Source organism: Somniosus microcephalus, unplaced genomic scaffold (genome assembly GCF_052327205.1).
Source record: "Somniosus microcephalus isolate GS21.2 unplaced genomic scaffold, FLI_Smic_1.0 unresolved_chr8, whole genome shotgun sequence".
Lineage (NCBI taxonomy): Eukaryota > Metazoa > Chordata > Chondrichthyes > Squaliformes > Somniosidae > Somniosus > Somniosus microcephalus.
The window spans coordinates 45,315,598-45,333,908 of record NW_028225186.1 but is presented as its reverse complement, the minus strand read 5'-3'; the positions used below and the strand labels follow the sequence as shown (position 1 = coordinate 45,333,908).

Genomic DNA, 18,311 nt, shown 5'->3' with positions numbered 1-18,311 from the left:
GAATCATAGCTTCATAGAGTGGTACAGCACAGAAAGGTGCCATTCGGCCCCTCGTGTCTGAACCGGATCGTTGAAAGAGTTATCCATTTAATCCAACTCCCCTGCTCTTTCCCCAAAGCCCAGCAAATGTTTCATTTTCAGGTCTTCATCCAATTTTCTTTCGAAAATTACTATTAAATCTGCTCTCACTTGCTTTTCCAGTGCAGTCCAGATCATAACAACTCACGGTAAAAGAAATGTCTCCTCATGTCGCCTCTGGTTCTTTTGCCAATCACCTTAACATCTGTGTCCTTTGGTTACCGACCCTCTCGCCAATGGATAGAGTATCTCTTTATTGGCTCTGGCGAAGCACTTCAAAATGTTGCACATCACTATTAATCTCCTCTTAACCTTCTCTGCTCCAAGGAGGACAACCCCAGATTCTCCAGTCTCTCCACATAACTGAAGTACCTCATCCCTGAAACCATTCTAAGGAATCTCGTTTGCACACTTTTCCGAAGACATTCTTCCTAAAGCGTGGTCCCTTGCGAAAGTTGCTATTGAATCTGCTTCCACCATCATTTCAGGCAGCACATCCAGATCACAATTACTCTCAACTCGCTGCATTAATGTTTCTTTCTTCATGTCGCTTCTGGTTCATTTGCCAGTCACTTTAAATCTCTGTTGCCTTCTGGTTACCGATTCTACTGCCATTGGGAACATTTTCTAATTTTTTTTCCATCAAAACCGTTCATGACTTTGCACACCTCTATCAAATCTGCTCTTCATCTTCGCTACTCCAAGGAGAATAATCAGGATTCTCCAGTCTTTCCACGTAAATAATGTCCCTCATCCTTAGTAGAATTCTAGTTAATCTCTGCTGCACCCTCTCTAAGGCATTGACATAGTTCCTAAAGTAGAGTGCCCAGAATTGAGTAAATGCATCAGCTGAGGCCTAGCCAGTGTTTTATAAAGCACACTTCCATTCCACTATTAGTAAAAGCCAAAATGTTGTCAAAATATCTTAAATGCGCTTCAGCAAGTAAGTTACCTTTGGAGTGCGATAACAGGGGAATCATTCTGCACCAGAAAAATCCAATAATCTCAAACAGAGAAGGAACAGGTAAATATGACATTGGATGATGGGAATAGTAATCTGATAAGTGCATTTATTTTTTTTTTAAAAGGATATATTAAATAAACTAATCAGAAACAAAGAGGATAAAACCACTGGTCCAGACAGTTTGCATCCACGCATTTTAAAAATAAGCTAGAGAAGAGATACCAGAGGCATTACTACACATATTTAATAATGTGTTAGATAAAGGTATTGAGCCAGATGACTGCCTGCTGGCCAAAGTAATACGTATATTTAAGTAGGCTTATCGAACATGTCAAGGGAATTATAGAACTGTTTGCTTATCATCGATGGTAGACAAATAATGGAATCACTACTAAAGGATAAAATAGAACTACATCTAGAAAACAAAAATATTGTAATGAAAATTCAGCATGGATTTCCAGAGGGAAAGTCCTGCTGGTGGTAATGCATCAGATGTAATTCATCTAGATTTTCAAAACGCCTTCGATAAGATACGCCATAATAGACTGATGAACAAGGTTAGAGAATGCGGAGTCAGGGGACTAGTAACAGAATGGATAGCGAGCTGGTTTCAAGACAGAAAGCAGAGAGTAGGAGTAAAGGGTAGCTATTCTCAGTGGCAGAAGTTGGGTAGTGGTGTTCCACAAGGATCAGGGCTGGGACCACTGTTGTTCACAATTTGTTTTAACGATTTAGACTGGAATCAAAAACACAATTTCTATATTTGCGGATGACACCCCATCGGGGGGAAGGGGGCGGATATTCAATACTGAGGAGGGCTGCAACAAAATACAGGAGGACATTAATAACCTTGCAGAATGGCCATTTAATTGGCAAATTATGTTCAACACAAATAAATGCGAGGTATTACAGTTTGGTAGGAAAATAGGGAGGTCGCTTATTACTTCGAGGGTGCGAGTCTCGGTGGGACAGCGGAACAAAGGGATCTCGGAATAAAATAGACAAATAACTACAATTTGCGACACAGTTTAGCAAGGCCATAAAAAGTCAAACCAAGAACTAAGGTTTATTTCTCGAAGTATAGCATTGAATAGTAGGGAAGTTATGCTAAACCTGTATCGAAACATGGTTAGGCAGTTTGAGGAAATCATAGCCAATGACTACGGCTCCAGTAATAGGCGTAATGTCACAACGGGTCACTAAAGCTTCACTCTGCAACAAATAATATCCTGTTCTAACCGTCCCTCTGCACCCAATGCCTCACCAATTCTAACAGTAACTCTGCAAAAAATGTCTCACCAGTTGTACCAGTCTCTCTGCTTTCAAGGTCTCACCTGTTCTACCAGTATCTCTGCACCCAATGCCTCACCTGTTCTAACCATCTCTCGGGATTCAATTACTCACCTGCTCTACCAGTATCTCTGCACCCATTGCCTACCTGTTCAAACCGTCTCTCGGGATCCAATGTTTCACCTGCTCTCACCATCTCTCAGGATTCAATGCCTCACCTGGTCTAACAGCCTCTCTGCACCCACCATCCCACATGTTCTACCAGTCACTTAGCAGCCAATGTCTCACCTGTTCTACCAGTCACTTAGCACCCAACTTCTCACCTGTTCTAACAGTCTCTTAGCACCCAATATCTCACCTGTTCTAACAGTCTCTCTGCTCCCAATATCACTCCTTTTCCAACAGTCTCTCTGCTCACAATGTCACACCTGTTCTAACAGTCTCTCAGGATCAATTATCTCACCTGTTCTAATAATCTCTCAGGATCCAATGTCTCACCTGTTGTAACAGGCTCTCAGGATCCAATGTCTTACATGTTTGAAAAGTCGACTTATGGAACGAGTCATTAATTCTAATTGTCTCAGTATCCACGAGAGACCTGCTCTGACAGTGTCGGTGACCATGTAATCTTTTCTCTCACAATATACATTGTTTCAGCCGGGTTAACGGTTTCACAGTCTCCAGAATTATATGTGTTCTTACATTCACGAAGAACCAATAATCTCACATGTTCTCAGTCTCCAAGAACCCATCATCTTACATGATGTCAGCCTCGCAGAAATCATCGTCTCACATATTCTCAGTATCCAACGGATATCCACAAATTCATTTGGTTTACAGTTTCATTTTCGGTAATTATTGCTGTTAGCATCGATTTTTATATATGTCAATTAAGTAGGTAAACTATTCGACTCCAATCCTAAGACATTGTATAATCCAATGCGTATCACAAGGATAAATGAAAGCATTGCTACAATTTTTTGAATGTATTCAAGGGATTTCAGCGTTGCTGGCATGTAATGCTCATACCTAATCACCCTTGAGAAGGTGATGATGTTCCGCCACCTTGAATGGCTTCAGTCCATGTGGTGAAGGGACTCTCACAGTACTGTTCGGAATTAAGTTTCAGGATTTTGAACCACTTATCAGCCCAAAGTGAACGTCGTCCAGGTCTGGCTGCATGTGGACACGGACTTCTTCGTTATCTGAGGAGTTACGAATGGCACTGAACACTGTGCAGTCATCAGAGAACATCCCCACTTCTGATGTTATGAAGGAGGGAAGGTCATTAGTGAAGCAGCTGAAGGTGATTGGGCCTCGGATACTGCCCTCAGGAAATCCTGCAACGAAGTCCTGGGGTTGATGTGATTGACCTCCAACAACCATAACCATCTTCCTTCTTGCTAGGTATGGCTCCAGCCAGTGAAGCGTTCTCCCCCCTGATTGCCATTGACATCAGGTTTTTTCTCGGCCTCCTTTATTCTTTACTCGGTCAAATGCTGCCTTGGTGTCAAGGGCAGTCAGTCTCGCCTCACCCCTTGAGTTCAGCTCTATTGTCCATGTTTGGATCAACGCTGCAATCAGGGCTGGTGCCAAGTGGCCCTCGCAGAACCCACTTAAGCATTGCTGAGCAGGTTATTATTGTTTAAGTGACACTATATAGCACTGTCGACGACACCTTCCATCACTTTGCTGATGATTGAGATTAGACAGATAAGTTTGGGTTTTTACTGCTTTTTCTACATAGGGCATACCTGGGCAGTTTTTAACTTTGTTGGATAGATGGCAGTGTTGTAGCTGTACTGCAACAGCTTGGTTAGAGGCACGGCTAGTTCTGGAGCACAAGTCTTCAGCACCACAGCCGGGGTATCATTTGCTTTATATAGTGCCCCGTGCCATTCCTTGTGATCACGTGGAGTGAATTGAATTGGCTGATGATTGGCTTCTGTGATGGTGGGAACCTTGGGCAGAGGCTGAAGGTTGTTGCAAATGCTTCAACTTAAACTGCAGTTTGCTATTATTCTGGATGAAAACGTTTATTATTCAGGCATTTCTGTGACTAATTTTGTTGTTATTTGCTTTGTGCACGCTCTCTCTCTCATTCTCCTTCGCATCACATTGCGTATACCATCTCTTTGCTTTTTATCCTGCTGTAGGAATGTCTAGTTCCTAACGAAAAAACTGAGGTCCACTCAGGTGATCAAATAAACGAGGTTCAATGAAAAGTAACAGAGTTTAACAGATAACTGCAGGAGAACATCGAATATAGATCTAGTCATGTGGAGGCTCCACGAGGAATGCTTGGGTGGTCCTGTGGCTGACGTCATGACGTCATCACGTTTTCCCGCCGTTGGGGATCACGTGATGAACGGCGTGACGTCATCGCGTTTACCCGCGCTATTAAAGTGATCGCGCTCTGTACATGTCAACAGTGAAAACAAAGATACAGACTCAGGCTGCAGCCAACATATTATTAAAGGGAGTTATACACAATTGACTGCAGTCCCTTAATGGCTCCGCCACACTGGACTGTTTATTTGTAACATTTTTTCTCCAGCTCTGTGTTTGTACAACTTTGACTGCCTATCTTTTCTTTCTTTTCATCTTTATGGCTCCATCTGTTTCTCAATATCTCCCCATCTATCTCTCTCCCTCTCCCTCCATCTCTGTCTCTCTCCCTCGCTCTCTTACCTCTCTCTCTCCCCCTCTCTCTCTCATTCTATTTCTCTATTTCAGTCTGTCTATCCATCTCTCTCTATCTCTCCCTCACTTTGCCACCGTCTCTCTTATTCACTATCTCTCTGTTTCTTTGTCTATCCCTCGCTCTGCATTTCTCTCACTGTCTCTCTCTCTCTCCTCCCCATCTCTATCTCCCCTCTCTTTCCTCCCTCTTGCTCTCATTCACTCTCAGCCTCTCTCTGTCTATCCCTCTCTCTGTGTCTCTCTGTTTCTCTGTCTCTCCTACCCTCCCTCTCTCTCTGTCTCTATCACTTTCTGTCTCATCCCGCTCTCTCTCTCTCTCTCTTTCTCTCTCTGTGTTTGTCATTGTCTATCTCTCACTATCTGCCTCTCTCTCTCTCTCTTTGTGTCTCTCCCTGTCTATCCATCTCTCCCTGTTTCTATGTTTCTCTGCCTCGCTCCCCACTCTCTCTCTGACACTGTCTATCCCACTCTCTCTCTGTCTCTCTCTCTCTCTCTCTCCCTCTGCCATTCTGTCTCTATCAATCTCGCTCTCTGTAACAATCTGGCAGCTTCGTGTTTCCATTTATCGAATAACCTGAAGAGCAAATAACTGACAGACGAGTGTTGTGAGGAACTTATTTCTGCTCTCTGTGTGAAGAACATGCTGAAAGTCCTGGAACTCTCCTTTAACGGATTCACAGACAAATCTCTGGTGCAATTCCACCAGCTAATACTTAACTGTGCCAGTCTGGAGGAGATTACGTAATAGCTTTAATGTTTCTGCTTTGTATTTCCTTTAACATCTGCAGATAATTGTCAAATACATTCTTTCATAAATCTTGTCTTTATTAACACGCCATGGACATGTTGCAAATATAACTGAGGGCACATTCCAATTCCCTTTAAGGGAATCAAGGGATATGTGGATAGTGCAGGAAAGTGGAGATAAGTTAGAAGAACAGCTATGATCCAATTGTAAGAAGTCACACAACACCAGGTTATAGTCCAACAGTTTATTTGAAATCACAAGCTTTCGGAGCGCTGCTCCATCGTCAGGGGAAGAGGAGAGATGCATAAAGACACAGCTTATAGAGTGAGAGAATAATGCCAGTTGATTACAGGTAATCTTTCTAACTGCCATTTGTCGCACCTCAGCAGAGAGATAATCACAGCGATCAAAGGTGTGAATGGTGTCCAATCAGGTAAGTCAGGAAAACATTACAGCAAAGAACAATGAGGTGGGATCACAAGGGGTCAAATGTTGCAAATGCTGGGGGCTTTATGATAAACAAAAAACAGACCGAAAAACATTTTTTTCGCTGGAAATCACAGCAGGTCCGGCCGCATCTGTGTAGAGAGAACAAGCCAACTACGACTCGAGTCTGGGTGACCCTACGTCAGGTGGGGTTACATGTAACGTGACATGAACCCAAGATCGCGGTTGAGGCCATCCTCATGAGTGCGAAACTTGGCTATCAGTTTCTGCTCGACGATTTTGAGTTGTCGTGTGTCTCGAAGGCTGCCTTGGAGAATGCTTACCCGAAGATCGGAGGCTGAATGTCCTTGACTGCTGAAGTGTTCCCCGACTGGGAGGGAACACTCCTGCCTGGCGATTGTTGCACAGCGTCCGTTCATCCATTGTCGCAGTGTCTGCATGATCTCGCTGATGTACCTTGCTCCGGGGCATCTTTTCCTGCAACCTATGAGGTAGACAACTTTGGCCGAGTCACATGAGTATGTACCATGTACCTGGTGGGTGGTGTCCTCACGTGTGATGAAGGTATCTGTGTTGATGATCTGGCATGTCTTGCAGAGGTTGCCGTGGCAGGGTTATGTGGTGTTGTGGTCGCTGTTCTCCTGAAATCTGGGTAATTTGCTGCGAACGATGGTCTGTTTGAGGTTAGGCGGCTGTTTGAAGGCGAGTAGTGGATGCGTGGGGATGGCCTTAGCAATGTGTTCGGCGTCATCGATGACATGTTGAAGGCTGCGAAGAATATGGCGTAGTTTCTCTGCTCTGGGGAAGTACTGGACGACGAATGGTACTCTGTTGGTTGTGTCCCGTGTTTTTCTTCTGAGGAGGTCTATGCGATTTTTTGCTGTGGCCCGTCGGAACTGTCGATGGACGAGTCGAGCGTCATAACCCATTGTTACGAGGGCATCTTTCAGCGTCTGTAGGTGTCCATCACATTCCTCTTCATCTGAGCAGATCCCGTGTATTCGCAGGGCTTGTCCATAGGGGATGGCTTCTTTAACGTGATTAGGTTGGAAGCTGGAGAAGTGGAGCATACTGAGGTTGTCCGTGGGCTTGCGGTAGAGTGAACAGCTAATGTGTCCGTCTTTGATGGAGATTCGTGTGTCCAAGAATGAAACCAATTCTGAGGAGTAGTCCATGGTGAGTTTGATGGTGGGATGGAAATTGTTGATGTTATCGTGTAGTCTTTTCACTGATTCTTCGCCGTGGCTGCATAGGAAGAAAATGTCGTCGATGTATCAGGTATATAGCGTTGGTTGGAGGTCCTGTGCAGCGAAGAAATCTTGCTCGAACTTGTGCATGAAGGTGTTGGCATATTGGGGTGCGAATTTGGTCCCCATGGCTGTTCCGTGTGTTTGGGAAAAGAACTGTTTGTTGAAGGTGAAGACATTGTGGTCAAGGATGAATCGGATGAGTTGTAGGATGGCGAATGGAGATTGGCTGTTGTTGGTGTTGAGTACTGAGGCTGTCGCAGCGTTGCCGTCATCGTGGGGGATACTGGTGTAGAGTGCCGAGACGATCATCGTGGCGAGGAGTGTTCCTGGTTCAACTGGTCCGTGGGTGCTGAGTTTCTGAATTAAGTCTGTAGGGTTCAGTTGCCTGAAACGATAGGACGTCCGGGTGTGTTGGCTATATGTATCTTTGGGGGCATTAGAATTCTCCCACGCGGGGAGTACGTGGGATGAGAGCGCATAGGATGCTTTGAAGGTCTGGATCGAAGGTCTTGATCAGTCTGTTTAGTTGGCGGGTGTGTTCTTTGGTCAGAACTGTGGGTAACTGTCTGTAGTGTTCCTGGTTGTCCAGTTGTCGGTATGCTTCTTTGCAATAGTCCGTTCTGTTCTGTATGACGTTGTCTCCTTCTTTGTCTGCTGGTTTGATGACAATGTTGCGGTTGGTCTTGAGAGCGTGGATGGCGTTGCATTGTGCTCGGGTGACATTCTGGACTGTCTTGTGAGTGCGGCTCATGAATCTGGCATTGATGCATCTCCTGACAGCTTGAGCATAGATGTCAAGCTTAGGGCAGCGACCCTCCGGAGGGGTCCAATTTGACTCTTTCTTCTTTGGTTGCTGCACTGCGGATCCCTCTGTCTGCAGTTCCGGATCATTGGTTGTCTCATTGGGTTCGCTGCTGATATCTTGGGATTTGTGGAAGAATTCCCGAAGCCTCATTCTCCTGATGAATTCCTCTGTGTCTGCCGTGAGACTGATGGGGTCCATTTTGGAGGTGGGGCAGAAGTTGAGCACTCAGCTGAGAACTTCATTTTCGTCTGGTTGAAGGGTGTGGTCGGACAAGATGACGATGGACTTCCCTGTGGTTTCAACCGTGGTACCAGGGATGGCTTAGTTGCTGCTGGTGGTGATGCCGTGTTTCTCAAGCTTCCTGTTCTTGGTGTGCATGTAGGCAGAGTAGTTCCTTTGCCTCGCCTGTTTGGCAGTGTCACGTAGTTGGTCTGCTGTGTCCTGAGCACAGGCTGAGAATATGGACTCTATCTCGGTTTCGAGGTTGGCGTCTGCTGTAGAGCTGGTGTACGTGATGGTTGAGGAATGTGCGAGAGGTTCGACGGCAGAGTCTCTCAGCGTAGTCTGTGCTGTAGCTCGACTTGAGTGGGTTCGTGATCTGTAGTGCTTTTGGGATCTTGTCTGATTTCTTGCATCTCTGTAGAAACTTGATGTCTGTGTCAATATGCGCGATCTTCTTGGAGATCCTCTCCACTTTGAGCCGGCAGATTGTGGTGTTGATAGAAGTCATTGTGTGGAGATGCCGGAGTTGGACTGGGGTGGACAAATGTAAGAAGAAGTCACACAACACCTGGTTATAGTCCAACAGTTTAATTTGATATCACAAGCATTCGGAGTGCTGCTCCTTCGTCAGGTGAAGTGGAGAGATGCATAAAGACACAACTTATATAGTCAGAGAATAAAGCCAGATGATTAAAGGTAATCTTTCTAACTGCCATTGTCGCACCTCGGCAGAGAGATAATCACGGCGATCAAAGGTGTGAATGGTGTCCAAACAGGTTAGTCAGGAAAACATAACAGCAAAGAACAATGAGGTGGGGTCACAAGGGGTCAGATGTTGCAGATGCTGGGGTTTGTATGAAAAACAAAAAACAGACCGAAAAACATGTTTTTTGCTGGAAATTACAGCAGGTCCGGCCGCATCAGTGCAGATAGCACAAGCCAACGACGACTCGAGTCTGGGTGGCCATACGTCATGTGGGGTTACATGTACGCGACATGAAGCCAAGATTGTGGTTTAGGTCATCCTCATGAGTGCGGAACTTGGCTATCAGTTTCTGCTCGACGATTTTGCGTTGTCGTGTGTCTCGAAGGCCGCCTTGGAAAATGCTTACCCGAAGATCGGAGGCTGAATGTCCTTGACTGCTGAAGTGTTCCCCGACTGGAAGGGAACAATCTTGCCTGGCGATTGTTGCACGGTGTCCGTTCTTCCGTTGTTGAAGTGTCTGCATGGTCTCGCCGATGTACCATGCTCCGGGGCATCCTTTCCTGCAACGTATGAGGTAGACAACGTTGGCCGAGTCACATGAGTAAGTATCATGTACCTGGTGGATGGTGTCCTCACGTGTGATGATGGTATCTGTGTTGATGATCTGGAATGTCTTGCAGAGGTTGCCGTGGCAGGGTTGTGTGGTGTCGTGGTCGCTTTTCTCCTGAAACCTGTGTAATTTGCTGCGACCGATGGTCTGTTTGAGGTTAGGCAGCTGTTTGAAGGCGAGTAGTGGACTCGTGGGCCGACGGGCCAAAGCAAAACATCGCATAGACCTCCTCAGAAGACAAACGCAGGACACAACCAAAAGAGTACCCTTCGTCGTCCAGTACTTCCCCGGAGCGGAGAAACTACGCCATGTTCTTCGCAGCCTTCAACATGTCATCGATGATGACAAACACCTTGCTAAGGCCATCCCCACAGGAAGGCAGATTATTATCAGAAAGGCAATGGATTGGGAGACGGGGACGTGCAACGAGATCTGGGTATCCTTGTGCACCAGTCGCTGAAGGTAAGCATGTAGGTGCAGCAGGCTGTTAAGAAGGCAAATAGTATTTTGGCCTTCGTAGCGAGAGGGTTTGAGTAAAGGAACAACGATGTCTTGCTCCAGTTGTACAGGGCCTTGCTTTGACCACATCTTGAGTATTGTGTGCAGTTTTGGTCGCCTTATCTGAGGAAGGATATTCTTGCCTTGGAAGGAGTTCAGCGAAGATTCACCAGGCTGATACCTGGGATGGCAGGAATGACGTATGAGGAGCGATTGTGTCGATTGGGCTTATACTCACTGGAGTTAAGAAGATTGAGATGGGATCTCATCGAAACCTATAAAATTCTGTCAGGTCTGGACAGACTAGATGCAGGAAGGATGTTTATGTTGGCCAGGGAGTCAGGAACCAGGGGTCATAGTCTAAGGATAAGGGGTAAGCCACTTAGTACTGAAATGAGGAGGAATATCTTCACCCAGAGAGTGGTGAACCTCTGGAATACTCTGCCACAGAGGGCGGCGGAGGCCAGTTCATTAAATATATTCAAAAAAGAGTTGATTATATTTCTTAAGGCTAAAGGGAACAAGGGATATGTGGAGAAGGCAGGGACAGGGTACTGAATTTGGATGATCAGCCATGATCTCATTGAATGGCGGAGCAGGCTCGAAGGGCCGAATGGCCTACTCCTGCTCCTATCTTCTATGTGTCTATGTGAGAGACAGAGGTATATATACACAGAGATAGAGACAGAGGCAGTGGTAAATATAAATAGAGATAGAGACAGAGACAGAGGTAAACATACATAGAGACAGAGACAGAGATAAATATACACAGAGATATACAGAGAGACAGAGGTAAATATACACAGAGACAGAGACAGAGACAATGGCATGTATGAAAAGAGTTAGAGACAGAGGCAGAGGTAAATATACACAGAGATAGAGACAGAGAGAGAGGCAGAGCTATATATTCAAAAAGATAGAGACAGAGACAGAGGCAGAGCTATATATTCAAAAAGATAGAGACAGAGACAGAGGTATTTATACACAGAGATAGAGACAGCGACAGAGGCAGAGGTATAAATACACAGAGATAGAGAGAGACAGAGGTATATATACACAGCCTGGCTATCGAAAAACGCAGACACAGACAAACCTGGCTGACAAGAGAGGACAGGATATGCTCTCACTGCAGTCAGGGAGTGGTGGAGACAGAGATGCACTTCCTCACAGCTTGTGGAAAATATCAGGGCATTAGGGGGAATTTCTACCCAAAATTCACAAAAATATGCCCTGAATTCAAAAATGTGAATGACGACCAAAAACTCCCATACCTATTAGGGGAACAGATAAATTGTGTAACCTTAGTGGCGCACTATGTTACAGCTTGCCATAAACAGAGGGACAACCATTAAATCTAAGAATAGAGTATATACAAATTACTTGAATGTATATTTATACACTCAGGGATATATCTGTTTATACACTGTATGGATAGATCTGCGATTATGTGTTCAATCATAAATGTTTTTTAGATGCTTTGGCAACATAAGATTTACCTGGTCATGCCAATAAAGCGATTTGAATTGAATTGAATTGAATTGAAATTGATAGAGACGGAGGCAGAGGTAAATAGAAATAGAATTAGAGCGAGAAACAGATGTATATATACAGAGAGACAGAGACAGAGGTAAATATACACAGAGATAGAGACAGCGACACAGGTAAATATACACAGAGGTAGAGACAGAGACAGAGGCTGAGCTACATATACACAGAGATAGAGACAGAGACAGAGGCAAATATACACAGAGATAGAGACAGAGACAGAGGCAGAGGTGTAAATACAAAGAGATAGAGACAGTGATAGAGGTATCTATAAACAGAGATAGAGACAGAGGCAGAGGAATATATAAAAAGAGACAGAGGTAAATATACACAGAGCTAGAGACAGAGGCAGAGTCAGAGGTATATTTACACAGAGATAGAGACAGAGACAGAGGCAGAGGTTTAAATACAAAGAGATAGAGACAGTGATAGAGGTATCTATAAACAGAGATAGAGACAGAGGCAGAGGAATATAAAAAAAGAGACAGAGGTAAATATACACAGAGCTAGAGACAGAGGCAGAGGCAGAGGTATATTTACACAGAGATAGAGACAGAGGCAGAGGTATAAATACAGAGAGATAGAGACAGAGACAGAGGCAGTGGTATATATACACAGAGATGGAGACAGACAGAGGCAGAGGTAAATGTACACAGATATAGAGACAGAGACAGGTATAAATATAACACAGAGATAGAGACAGAGACAGAGGTATATATACACAGAGATAGCGACACTGACAGAGGTATATATACACAGAGAAAAAGACAGCAACAATGGTGGAAGTAAATAAACATAGAGATAGAGACAGAGAGAGAGGCAGGGGTAAATAGACACACATATAGAGACAGAGGCAGAGGTATATAGACACGGAGACAGAGACAGAGGCAGAGGTTAAAATATAGAGACATAGAGACAGAGACAGAGGCAGAGGTATATATTCACAGAGATAGAGAGAGAGACAGTGGTATATATACACAGAGATACAGAAGAGACAAAGGCAGAGGTAAATATACGTAGATATAAAGACAGAGACAGAGGTAGATATACACAGAAATAGAGAGAGGGACATATGTAAATATACACAGAGACAGAGAGAGAAAGAGAGGTATATATACACAGAGATAGAGACAGAGGCAGTGGTAAATATAAATAGAGATCGAGACAGAGACAGAGGTAAACATACACAGAGACAGAGACAGAGATAAATATACACAGAGATAGAGAGAGAGACAGAGGTAAGTATACACAGAGACAGAGACAGAGACAATGGTATATATGAACAGAGTTAGAGACAGAGGCAGAGGTAAATATACACAGAATTAGAGACAGAGACAGAGGCAGAGCTATATATACACAGAGATAGAGACAGACAGTGGGAATTATACACAGAGATAGAGACAGAGACAGAGGCAGAGGTATAAATACACAGAGATAGAGAGAGACAGAGGCATATATACACAGAGATAGAGACAGAGGCAGAGGTAAATCGAAATAGAGATAGAGAGAGAAACAGATGTATATACACAGAGAGACAGAGACAGAGGTAAATATACACAGAGATAGGGACAGCGACAGAGGTAAATATACACAGAGATAGAGACAGAGACAGAGACAGAGACAGAGGTATAATATATACACTGTGACAGAGTCAGAGACAGAGGTATATATACAGAGAGATAGAGACAGAGACAGAGGAACAAATACTGAGAGATAGAGACAGAGAGCGAGGGAGAGGTATATAGAAATAGAGAAACATGGAAACATAGAAACATAGAGATAGGAGCAGGAGTAGGCCATTCGGCCCCTCGAGCCTGCTCCGCCATTCAGTCAGATCATGGCTGATCTTGCAAATTCTGTACCATGTCCCTACCTACTCTCCATATCCCTTGATTCCTTTAGCCTAAAGAGATATATCTAGCTCATTCTTGAATTAATTTAATGATTTGGCCTCAACTGCCTTCTGTGGTAGAGAATTCCACAGGTTCACCACTCTCTGGGTGAAGAAATTGCTGCTCATCTCTGTCCTAAATGGCTTACTCCTTATCCTTAGTCTGTGAGCCTTGATTTTGGAATCCCCGACTATCGGGAACATCAGTCCTGCATCTAGTCTGTCTAGTCAGTCTTGTTAGATATATACACAGAGGTGGAGACAGAGACAGAGGAAGAGAGAGAGATGAAAAGGAATAGATAAATGGAGTGATGGAGGTAGAAATAAATTCAGAGAGGGAGGAAGATAGAGGCAGATGCAGTGAGACGGGGTACAAAGAGGAATAGAAAGTGATAGCTAGAATTGGAGAGATAGAACAATGGAAAGATATAGAGGGATGGTAGGAGATTGAGACAGAGAGATGTGGATAGACACAGAGAGGGAGAAAGAGAGAGACGAGGTAAAAGATAATGATATGCCAAATAAAGAAATATAAAAATACACACAGAGAGAGAGAGGGAGACTGAATGGTGCACAATTTCGATTACACTGACAGATAATCCATAATGTAAGTTTAAATTAAATTTTATTCCATGTCATTTAATCTAAAATAATTTCACAGAGCCCCCCTTAAATGGTTGGTATTTTCCCCTACTTTTACAAATTACACATGAATTGTTTCACTTCTCAAGGTTGCAAAGAGCTGGAGAAGCTGATCAATGCCAGGCCTAAGTTTCAAGTCTCATTATAATGGATTGAAATCCGCTTCAAAGTAAGAAGGTCGCTGTGGATAGAGTAGTTTCAGCGGCCCGTGCTTGGAGCAGGACTGAATTAAAGGATGTTAGGCAAGTTGTTAAATCTCTTAAAGAATAACCAGGTAGGAAACTACCAGGAAGACTGGGATCTCTGCGAGTGTCCTTCCGCTTGTGGACTGTGTGCGGACCCTGTATTAAGTGTGGTGTAAAGGGCGGCTTTTTTCATAGAAACATAGAAACATAGAAGACAGGAGCAGGAGTAGGCCATTCGGCCTTTCGAGCCTGCTCCGCCATTCAATGAGATCATGGCTGATCATCCAAATTCAGTACCCTGTCCCTGCCTTCTCCACATATCCCTTGATCCCTTTAGCCTCAAGAAATATATCCAACTCTTTCTAGAATATATTTAATGAACTGGCCTCCACCGCCCTCTGTGGCAGAGAATTCCACAGGTTCACCACTCTCTGGGTGAAGAAGTTCCTCCTCATTTCAGTCCTAAATGGCTTAACCCTTATCCTTAGACAATGACCCCTGGTTCTGGACTCACGGCCATCCGAAACATCCTTCCTGCATCTAGTCTGTGCAGACCTGAAAGAATTTTAAAGGTTTCGATGAGATCCCCTCTCAATCTTCTAAACTCCAGTGAGTATAAGCCCAATCGACACAATCTCTCCTCATACGTCATTCCTGCCATCCCAGGTATCAGCCTGGTGAAACTTCGCTGCATTCCCTCAATGGCAAGAACGCCCTTCCTCTGGTAAGGTGACCAAAACTGCACACAATACTCAAGGTGAGGTCTCACCAAGGCCCGGTACAACTGTAGCAAGACATCCTTGTTCCTGTACTCGAACCCTCTTGCTACGAAGGCCGGCATACCATTTGCCTTCTTAACCGCCTGCTGCACCTGCATGCTTACCTTCAGCGACTGGTGCACAAGGACACCCAGGTCTCTTTGCACTTCCCCTTCTCCCAATCTATTGCCATTCAAATAATAATCTGCCTTCCAGTTTTTGCCACCAAAGTGGATAACCTCACACTTATCCACATTATAGTGCATTTGCCATGTTTCTGCCCAATCACCCAACCTGTACAAATTGCACTGCAGTTTCACGACTTCCTCCTCACAGCTTACCCTCCCACCCAGCTTTGTGTCGACTGCAAATTTGCAGATATTACATCCAATTCCCTCGTGCAGATCATTAATATATAGCGAGAACAGCTGGGGTCCTAGGATCGATCCTTGCGGTACCCCACCAGTCACTGCCTGACACTCAGAAAACGACCCGTTCATTCCAACTCTTTGCTTTCTTTCTGTCAACCAGTTCTCTATCCAAGTCAATACCTTGCCCCCAATTCCATGTGCCTTAATTTTGCACGCTAATCTCTTATGTGGAACCTTACCGAAAGCCTTCTGAAAGTCCAAATACACCACATCCACTGGTTCTCCCTTATCTATTTTACCAGTTACATACTCAAAAAATTCCAGTAGATTAGTCAAGCATGATTTACCTTTTGGTAACTCCATGTTGACTTTGTCCGATCCTGTCACTGCTTTCCAAGTGCTCTGCTATTACATCTTTTATAATGGACTCAACATTTACCCCACTACCGATGTCAGGCTTACCGGTCTATAATTCCCCACTTTTTCTCCACCACTTTTTTTGAATATTGGGGTAACATTAGCTACCCTCCAATCCATGGGTACCGTTCCAGAGTCTATCGAGTTCTGGAAGATGACCAGCAATGCATCTACTATCTCTAGTGCCACTTCCTTGAGTACCCTGGGATGCAAACCATCAGGCCCTGGGGATTTATCGGCCTTCAGTCGCATCAATTTTCCTAACACCATTTCCCTACAAATACTGATTTCTTTCAGTTCCTCCCTTTCATCAGACCCTTTAGACCCGACCTCTCTGGAAGGTTATTTGTGTCCTCCTTTGTGAAGACAGAACCAAAGTATGTGTTTAGTTGGTCAGCCATTTCCTTGTTTCCCATTATAAATTCCCCTGATTCTGAGTGTAAGGGACCTACGCTTGACTTCACCAATCTTTTTCTCTTCACATATCTATAAAAGCTTTTACAGTCAGTTTTTATGTTCCCTGATGGCTTACTCTCATATTCTATTTTCCCTTTCATAATTAATCCCTTTGTCCTCCTTTGTTGAATCCTAAACTGCTCCCAATCCTCAGTATCAATCTGGGCTCTGCCATATCAATGAGACCAATAATCACTGTCTCGTCTCAACAAAGAAAAGGTCCCCTTGGGAGTGGCAGCAGAGCCTCAAGAGCTGCTGCCGGGAAGAATTAGCCAGCCCAGGAGAGGCTCAATAAGGGGAAAGGAGCGTTATTCCTGGATGTACTCATCTTTTTCTGCCTTTCTGTCCTGAAGCCTGCTAGCAATGCATTCTGCAGAATGGATTGTTGGCTGTCTTCAGGACTGAATGTAGAGAGTAGGCATAAAGGTTGGCTATTCACAATGACAGAAGGTGAGTAGTGGTGTTCTACAAGGTCCATTGCTGGAACCACTGCTGTTCAAAATTTGCATTAACGATTTAGGCTTCGGAATCAAAAACACAATCTCTAAATTTGCAGATGACGCCGAATTGGCTGGGGGATCGTCAATACCGAGGAGGACTGCAACAAACTTGAGGACATTAATACACTTGCTGAATGTGCATATATTGGCAAATTAAGTTCAACACAGATAAATGTGCGCTATTACATTTCGGTAGGCAGAATAGGGACGTTACTTAACACAAGTAGGGTGCGAGTCTAGGTGGGGTAGAGGAAAAATGGGTTCTAAGAGTACAAATACACAAATCGCTGAAAGTTGCGACGCAGTTTAGCAAGGCCATAAAAAAGCAAACCAAAGAGTAGGGTTTATTTCTAGATAGATAGAATTGAAAAACAGGGAAGTTATGCTAGGCCTATATCGTACCTTGGATAGATCACACTTAGAATACAGCATACAGTTCTGGTCGCCATATTATAAAAAGATATAGAGGCACTGGAGAGGGTACAGAGAAAATTTACAAGGATGACACCAGAAATATGAGGGTATACATATCAGGAAAGAAGGAACAGGCTTGGTCTTTATTCTCTTGAATAAAGACGGCGGAGAGGTGATCTAACAGAAAGCTTTTGATAGAGTGGCTACAGCGAGAGAGCTTCCACTTGTGGGGAAAATCATAACTAGAGGCCATCAATATAAGGTAGTCACCAAGTAATCCAATCAGGAATTCAGAAGAAACTTCATAAACCGAAAGAGTGGTGAGAATTTAGAACTCGCTACCACAGGAAGTGGTTGAAGCAAATAGTGTAGTGTGGCGGAGTCACTGAATGACTCTGTGCAACTGCATATACTTCCCTTTAACGATGTTCTAACACCAGCCTAAGCCAGTACCATTGCGTTAGACATTACTGTGTTTTGTGTATAGTGTTTTTATGTACGGGGCATGGCCACATTTAGGGCACGGGAAAACACGGGCAAACGCGATGACGTGACGTCACAAACAACGTGACTGCCCAGGCAGTCCTCGTGGAATCTCCATGTTGTTAAGACATGTTTTCGTGGTACTCCTGTATCGATCTCATCAAATGGTTCCAACTCGTTTAATGTTACATAAAAGACCTGTTTGTTTGATCTCCTGAGTCGACCTCAGTTATTAGTTAGGAATTCGACGATTCCTACATTGGTGACCCCGTTTTTTGTGAAGGTTTTTCGCAAAAAGAACACAACATGGAGGCCAACGCCGTTTCGT

General features: G+C 44.2%; 1 pseudogene; it reads right to left on the bottom strand.

Annotated features, from left to right (window-relative positions):
- Positions 1–6,421: 6,421 nt before the first annotated feature.
- Positions 6,422–7,855, bottom strand: LOC147086279 (uncharacterized; annotated as a pseudogene).
- Positions 7,856–18,311: the final 10,456 nt, after the last annotated feature.